Source organism: Rhyacophila brunnea, unplaced genomic scaffold (genome assembly GCF_057557595.1).
Source record: "Rhyacophila brunnea isolate RB1 unplaced genomic scaffold, BYU_Rbru_1.0 scaffold_11, whole genome shotgun sequence".
In the NCBI taxonomy this organism is placed as follows: Eukaryota; Metazoa; Arthropoda; class Insecta; order Trichoptera; family Rhyacophilidae; genus Rhyacophila; species Rhyacophila brunnea.
The window spans coordinates 8547239-8553745 of NW_028232763.1; the positions used below are offsets into that span (position 1 = coordinate 8547239).

The 6507-nt window shown below is 31.2% G+C and overlaps 1 long non-coding RNA gene across 1 annotated transcript; it reads right to left on the reverse strand.

Moving 5' to 3' along the window:
* Nucleotides 1-225: 225 nt before the first annotated feature.
* Nucleotides 226-5054, reverse strand: LOC147078330 (uncharacterized). The gene is made up of 2 exons (XR_015071984.1): nt 4584-5054; nt 226-1505 (listed from the first exon to the last, which is right to left on the reverse strand). It is a non-coding gene; the product is annotated as an uncharacterized LOC147078330 (long non-coding RNA).
* Between the last annotated feature and the right edge of the window lie 1453 nt (nt 5055-6507).

A 6507-nucleotide genomic window follows, 5' to 3' on the forward strand; every position in this document is an offset into this window, starting at 1 on the left:
TGTGTCCCTGTCAGAACGGGCCCATTCTGTTATATTGTGTAAATGCGGAATCTCGCCACGCCGGTAGCGCCACACAGGTGTCTCGTGTGAAACGGGTCTAATTCTGAACAGGTTATCTGTATTCAAGTTTATTATTATTGCCAAGATTGTGTTTTTGTTAGAATTGCACTTCATAAATAATAGGTTAGGCATTTTCGATTTTATCAGAAAATTAAAACAGGTCAGCAACTTTCAACTAAAATTTAATATATTTGACAAACTGGTACTAGTCTGTATTAGATTTAGGTATTTTTTTACAATAACAATGTTACCTTAAAAAGTTCCTAACCATAAAATTACTTCCTCTTCTTCTTCTTCTTCCTGGCACTAGTTACAACCACATATGAGTCTTGGCTTCCTACAGCATCTGCCTCCATCAAGGTCTGTCTAAAGCAGCTTCTCTTCAGTTTAGAACGCCCAGGGTGTTTAAATCCAACTTGCGACTATCTCACCATTTTGTACAAGGTCGACCAGGTCTTCGTTTGACTTTCGGCTTCCCGAATGTAAGTTTCTTTGTCATGCGTGACTTTTCCATCCTGTGTACTGACCCAGCTATCTTAGTAAGCTCAATTTGATGGACTGTACAATGTGCGGCCCCCGTAGAAAGCGTATTATCTATAGTTTTTTGTCACGATTTTCAAAATTAAGGTCATTACTTACTGAGTTTTTAAAATAAAAATAAATGTAAAAGAATGTGCTCTAAAATAAAGGACGAATTGTCACCGTGCTTATAATTTATTCTGTAGAGAAAAAAATATATTTATAATATGTAATATAAATACCGGTACTTTTTTCTACTGATAATGTTTTATGATTATTTTTTATCTACTCAAAGTCTACATCGTAAAATTTCACTTTGCTTCCTCTGAGTTTGACTCGAGATGTCAAATAAATGTTCAACTTCTGCCCGTACTGCCCCACTTCAAATTCAGTAACATTGCGTGATATTCTATTAGTACGTATGATATTGTATTCTTCATCACGTATCCTTAGCTCGTTCGGGATAACGTGTTCCACATAACCGTCCGTCATCATGAAATTAGTTTCTAACCTCAAAACATTTGTTCTATTCCTGTGCGTCAACTCGATGATTTTAAACGTTTCCTGAAGCATCAATTTATAATTATTTTCACGTTTTTTTGCAGAAGTTAACTCTTCCTTAGCATCTTGGTACTTTGTTTCTGTTTCTGCATTATATTGTATAATGCTTCTGATTGTATTTTTCGATACATCAAGGAGTTGTGTACAGTTTTTCATGCTCCGTTCGACGCCAAATATATCGTTCAAATTGTTAACAATATCCTGTTTGTGAATTTGTATGGTAATATTACCAAATAATTTAATAATGTAGTTAAATGGTTGGTATAAATTTGATGCTGTTATTTGATTCGTCATCTCTTCGTTTGATTTCACTTGAGGTGTTGTAGTCTCAATTTTGGCGGTGGTGGTTTCAATTGCATTTAAGCCTGAAATATAAAAATAAACATATTATATTGAGGGGTATAGAAGTAAAGACAGCTTTCTACCAAAACAGTGTTTTGGAGAAAAAGCTAAAAAACTAATTCAAGCCAAATAAGTTTATTGCAGAACTTTTTTTTTATTGTTTCAATGTAGAAATAAGTAAAAATCAGTAATTTTGCAGTAATTATTACTAGATTTGCTTCCAAATTTATAAGATTGCTGGTTTTGTGTCTTACTAATTTTAAGTTTGCTGTATTTGCTCCCAAATTGTACCGAGCGGCCATTTTGTCAGGTGCCTTTTTTGTATGGGAATAATATTGAATTTAGAAAAATGCAGTCTTTGCTTCTAATGAGTGATTTTTGTATGAACGAATGCAAGGTTTGCGCCTCAAATATTGTTTTACCATGTGCATAATGAGCAGCTCTACATTTCTGCATTCATAGGTTATGTTGCCAATTTTTCCAAGAATGCTGCCTTTGCTTCTGTACCCCTCAATAATGTGAGTCAACAACTTAAGCCTTGTCAGCAAACGCCAGTCAAACTGAATGCATTGCTATACAGGGGCTGATGCTCTCGGACTTTACCTTGTAAAGTAAGTAATGAAAGCAAAATACTGGAATGCAATGTGTAAATGCTGCAATTCTGCAGTGACTCGACAGTTGAACAATCTACCGTTAGCGCATTATTCAATTATTGCATAAGTGAATAATTAGCTGATCGTAAGTTATTTGATATGCATTCTCCCACCACGCCTCAAACTGTAAACACTCATCACACATTCCTTGATTATTATTACCATATTATTTATTATAAACTAGGGACTATCCTGCCTTTCCAGCACACTACCTTTCATTCCCTAAATATAAAAATATATTATTTTTAAATACATAGTAATCAAAAAAACGCGAATGATTCCTAAGATCGATTGATTAAAAGAATATCATTTTATATTAATGAAGCTCGTACATAATCAATTTAATAATACATATACATGCTAATAATAAAATTGAAGAATATTTTTCTGATTTTGAAACATTTGCAATTGAAAAGCGTTTTGACTGTGCATAGTGGCTTGGCGATTCAAAAAAATATATTTTTGTCTGTAATTTTTACTCCTTTATAGCTTGTGATTTTTGATTTTTTTTTTTTCAAGATTCTCGAATTCATGAATATTTTTTCTTGAGAACTCGAGATTGGTTTATTAAATTCTCAAGATTCATCAGATGTCTGTGGTTATAGGACATTGATTTTATTATTCTTTTGTTAATATTTTTTTATAAAATACAATGAAATATATTATAGTAACATATATTTGGTAAATTTTCTATTGGAGCTTGTTATTAACTCTGAGATATTATAACATTTTGTATCTGCCATGTCGATATAATGATAATGTATTGTATACTTATATAATATTGTTATTAATCTCTCAAGGTCAAATATTTTCCATATACCTATATAGTGCTAATATTAAGAAAATATTAATTTTAAGAGCTGCTATAACCACCAATATCATTCTGACGAAATAAATTTAAAATGGTTTCGGACGCAATTTTAAAATAACAATAATAGTTAATATGGTATTTTAGAATGTGATTAATAAAAATGTCGATTTCTAGATTAGTAAAATGAAAGGGCATCATAATGACAAAGGAATACGTATTATTTGGGCGAAGCTTCTAAAGATACCCAAAATTCTCCATTTTCGACCTGCGCATCTATTCTATACACAAGACTGCTATCGGCGGCTATCGAGCGTAGTTTATCATATGTATGTATTGACGTAATTTATTGTATATTAATAATTATTATATTAATATTATTAATATGAGATTCTTCGAATTCTTCCCGATTTAAAAATTGCTATCAATTTTTTCTGGGCAAATAATAATAATCTACTTACAATATTGTCTATCACTTTTTGCAATGAAAGAAAAAGTTTTACAAATGTCCTAAACTATTAATTTTCTAACTTAAGAGGGTTCGTGCGCCGCAAGGTCAAAATGGAGTTTTTATGGTATTTTCAAAGCACGATTCTGGACATTCCTTAAACGTTGTAGATAATCTATTTATATAATTTTGAAGCCTTATTATCCTTTATATTTATTTTAACTATTTGATGACTGCATAAAGTATTTTTATTACATTAAATAATATTCTTTTAAACCTCTCGATCTAGAATTATCTTCAAATGTGTTAATCTTGCCCATTTTTTGAATAATAAAAGCCTAATTCTTGTCGCCCACGGTGGCCGCGTGGATTAAGCGTTGAACTATAATGCCGTGGGTCCCAGGTTTGAATCCTGGGTCTGGCAAGTACACTTATTGTTTTTCAATTTGTGTGTGTCAGGGTATGGACCTAATAGGTTGAACAAGTGGCTGACATCCATTTCTCGTAAGAAACAAAAATCTCTCAATACAAACCTCTACTCTGTGGAGGCCCATATGATCCTATTAGGATCGGACATGGTCGAAAGAAAGAAAAGAAAGAAATTCTTGTCAAATTTTGGATCACAGAGATTATCAATATATTTTTTTATCGTAAATATTTCACTATAATAATGTCAACATAACTTTTACTAATGGTTTTATAAATGCATTTACAAATTAATAAATGTATGAAATCTTAACACCACTTCACATGGATGTACTGAAATATGACTATATTCTAAAACATTAGATCGAGAGGTTTAAAAGAATACAGTTTATGTAATAAAAATACTTTATGCAGTCATCAAATGTTAAAAATAAATATAAAGGATAATAAGGCTTCAAAATTATATAAATAGATTATCTACAACGTTTAGGGGAATGTCCAGGATCATGTTTTGAAAATACCATAAAAGCTCCATTTGACCTACGCGGAGCACGTGGGCCGTTAAGCCCACCTATATTTAGTTTTACCGACTTATATCTTTGTAACAGTAAGTTGATCACGGTTTTGGTTTGTTTTATGTACCTAATGACGACAGCCACTCAATCGATTAGATTAATGTTTATCCTTTCGGTTGTCAATAACATTTTGATGTTTTGATACTAAATTTAGTTAATAAGATAATGGAAAAAAATATTAATTAAGTTACCTGTAAATGTAAACGACATCTGGTGGCTCAAATGATTACTCCTACTTGTCGTAACTTCATAAATGTAATTCAAGACGTCCCCATTGAATACGTCTCTCTGAGTATTGATATAGCACCAGAAACCATTAGTGGGAGACATCACGTCTTTTCTATACGGTGATTTTGACAGCTGTGTTACTACTTTATTAAAACTTCCATAAAAGGAAAATTTTTGAATGTCTTCAGAATCGGGAATACAGGCTTTGAAGCCGGCTGGCGATAACTTCGTTACTTGAACACTTGGCACATTTTCACCATGAGAATAACTACTGCACAACAATGTAACATTGCACAATACTAGAAAAACTAAAACACGATACATATTATTATGTTATGAATACAATATCTAAGCGATAACTATATTATAAGTAACACGTTTATATACAAATAACTCTGAATTGACCTTATTCTATTGAAGGTCGGCTGACGACTGAGCGATTATTTTTTTCGGGTTTCTCCATACTGGTACTCGTACATTTATACTGTAGAAATTCGAAGAACCGTAATCACGTATTTTAATTAATACGATAATTGAACGGGTGTTTGGAAAAAGGATTATGTTCCAATTACCCTAGTTTTTGGTAAAACAAAAAAAACTGTTTTCTGAAGAAACTATAAGTTTTTTTTGAAAAAATTACTGTTACTTAATTGTAAGCGTAACCTATAAGTATTTAATTACACAAAAAAATTAGTTAAAATAGTCAATAGTTTATTAAATGTTACTAATTGAAGGTGCTGGAATGTGATCCTTTTTCCACTAAACGCTTTCACAGTAGTCCTTACACCACTGACGGCACAGCTGTTGTTTCGGCATTAGGTGGCCATTAGATATAATTAGCATGTTATTTAAATGTGGTAATTAAATAGTAATTAAATGTTCCGCGGTGAAATAACAAAACATATTTATTACATAATGAATCAAAACTAGAAAAAACAATTAAAATAATACAAAATACAAGTCAAGAGTCACTGTCTCCAGTTTGGGTAGTAGTAGTCAAAGGGTAACATTCCCGGAATATTATTTTTTTTCTACTCATGTAAAATTTAATGGTCGATTTTTAGAATGGAGTGAGGCTGGAATATTCCTCGTTTTACACTCAATATAAAGAGTATACAAATACCTACAAAATGGCTATCTCGGTTGATTTTTCATAATTTTGGAATATTATCATTTTTCCAATCACTCGTTCAATTATTACAATATTAAAACATCGCCGGAGTAAATAAATAAATTAGTATAATCGAACAGTTTAATCTTTGCAGAAATAAGATTTTTTCTAATGCGCACGAATTACATAAGTCGAAGTTAATTATTGTTACCGATACTATTTTCAACTGTTACATTATATGCAGTCTATTCATAGTTTTCTTTCACTAAGCATTGCATAGAATATTTTCTGTCAAAACTATCGAACTTCAGGCTTATTTAGTATAATATTTAATAATAAAATCAGAGAATAGAGATAATAATATGGTAGGAAACCTACACACTTATAATAATATTACTATTGTATTGTCTGCAATAGTTGACAGTAGGGATTGCAATACCGGTATTTCAAAACCGGTATCCAAGTATTTTTCGATACCGAAATACCGGTTTTAAAAATCAGAAAATACCGATATTTTTGGTATTGAAAATGGATATAAAATGTATTAATTAATGAGTAAAGTGAGTTAAAGTGAGCAATATTTCGTTTTACTACTTACGATTATGATTAAAGAAGTTGCTAAATGTAAAAAGTGCAATAGAACATTAGATGGAATTACCTGTGGGATACATACATATCCAAGAACTCTTCATAAAATAAATTTATTGAAATATCATTCAAACAATAAAGCGCCAATAGTTTAACTACATACTACACTTATAGGTTATTTGTAAACA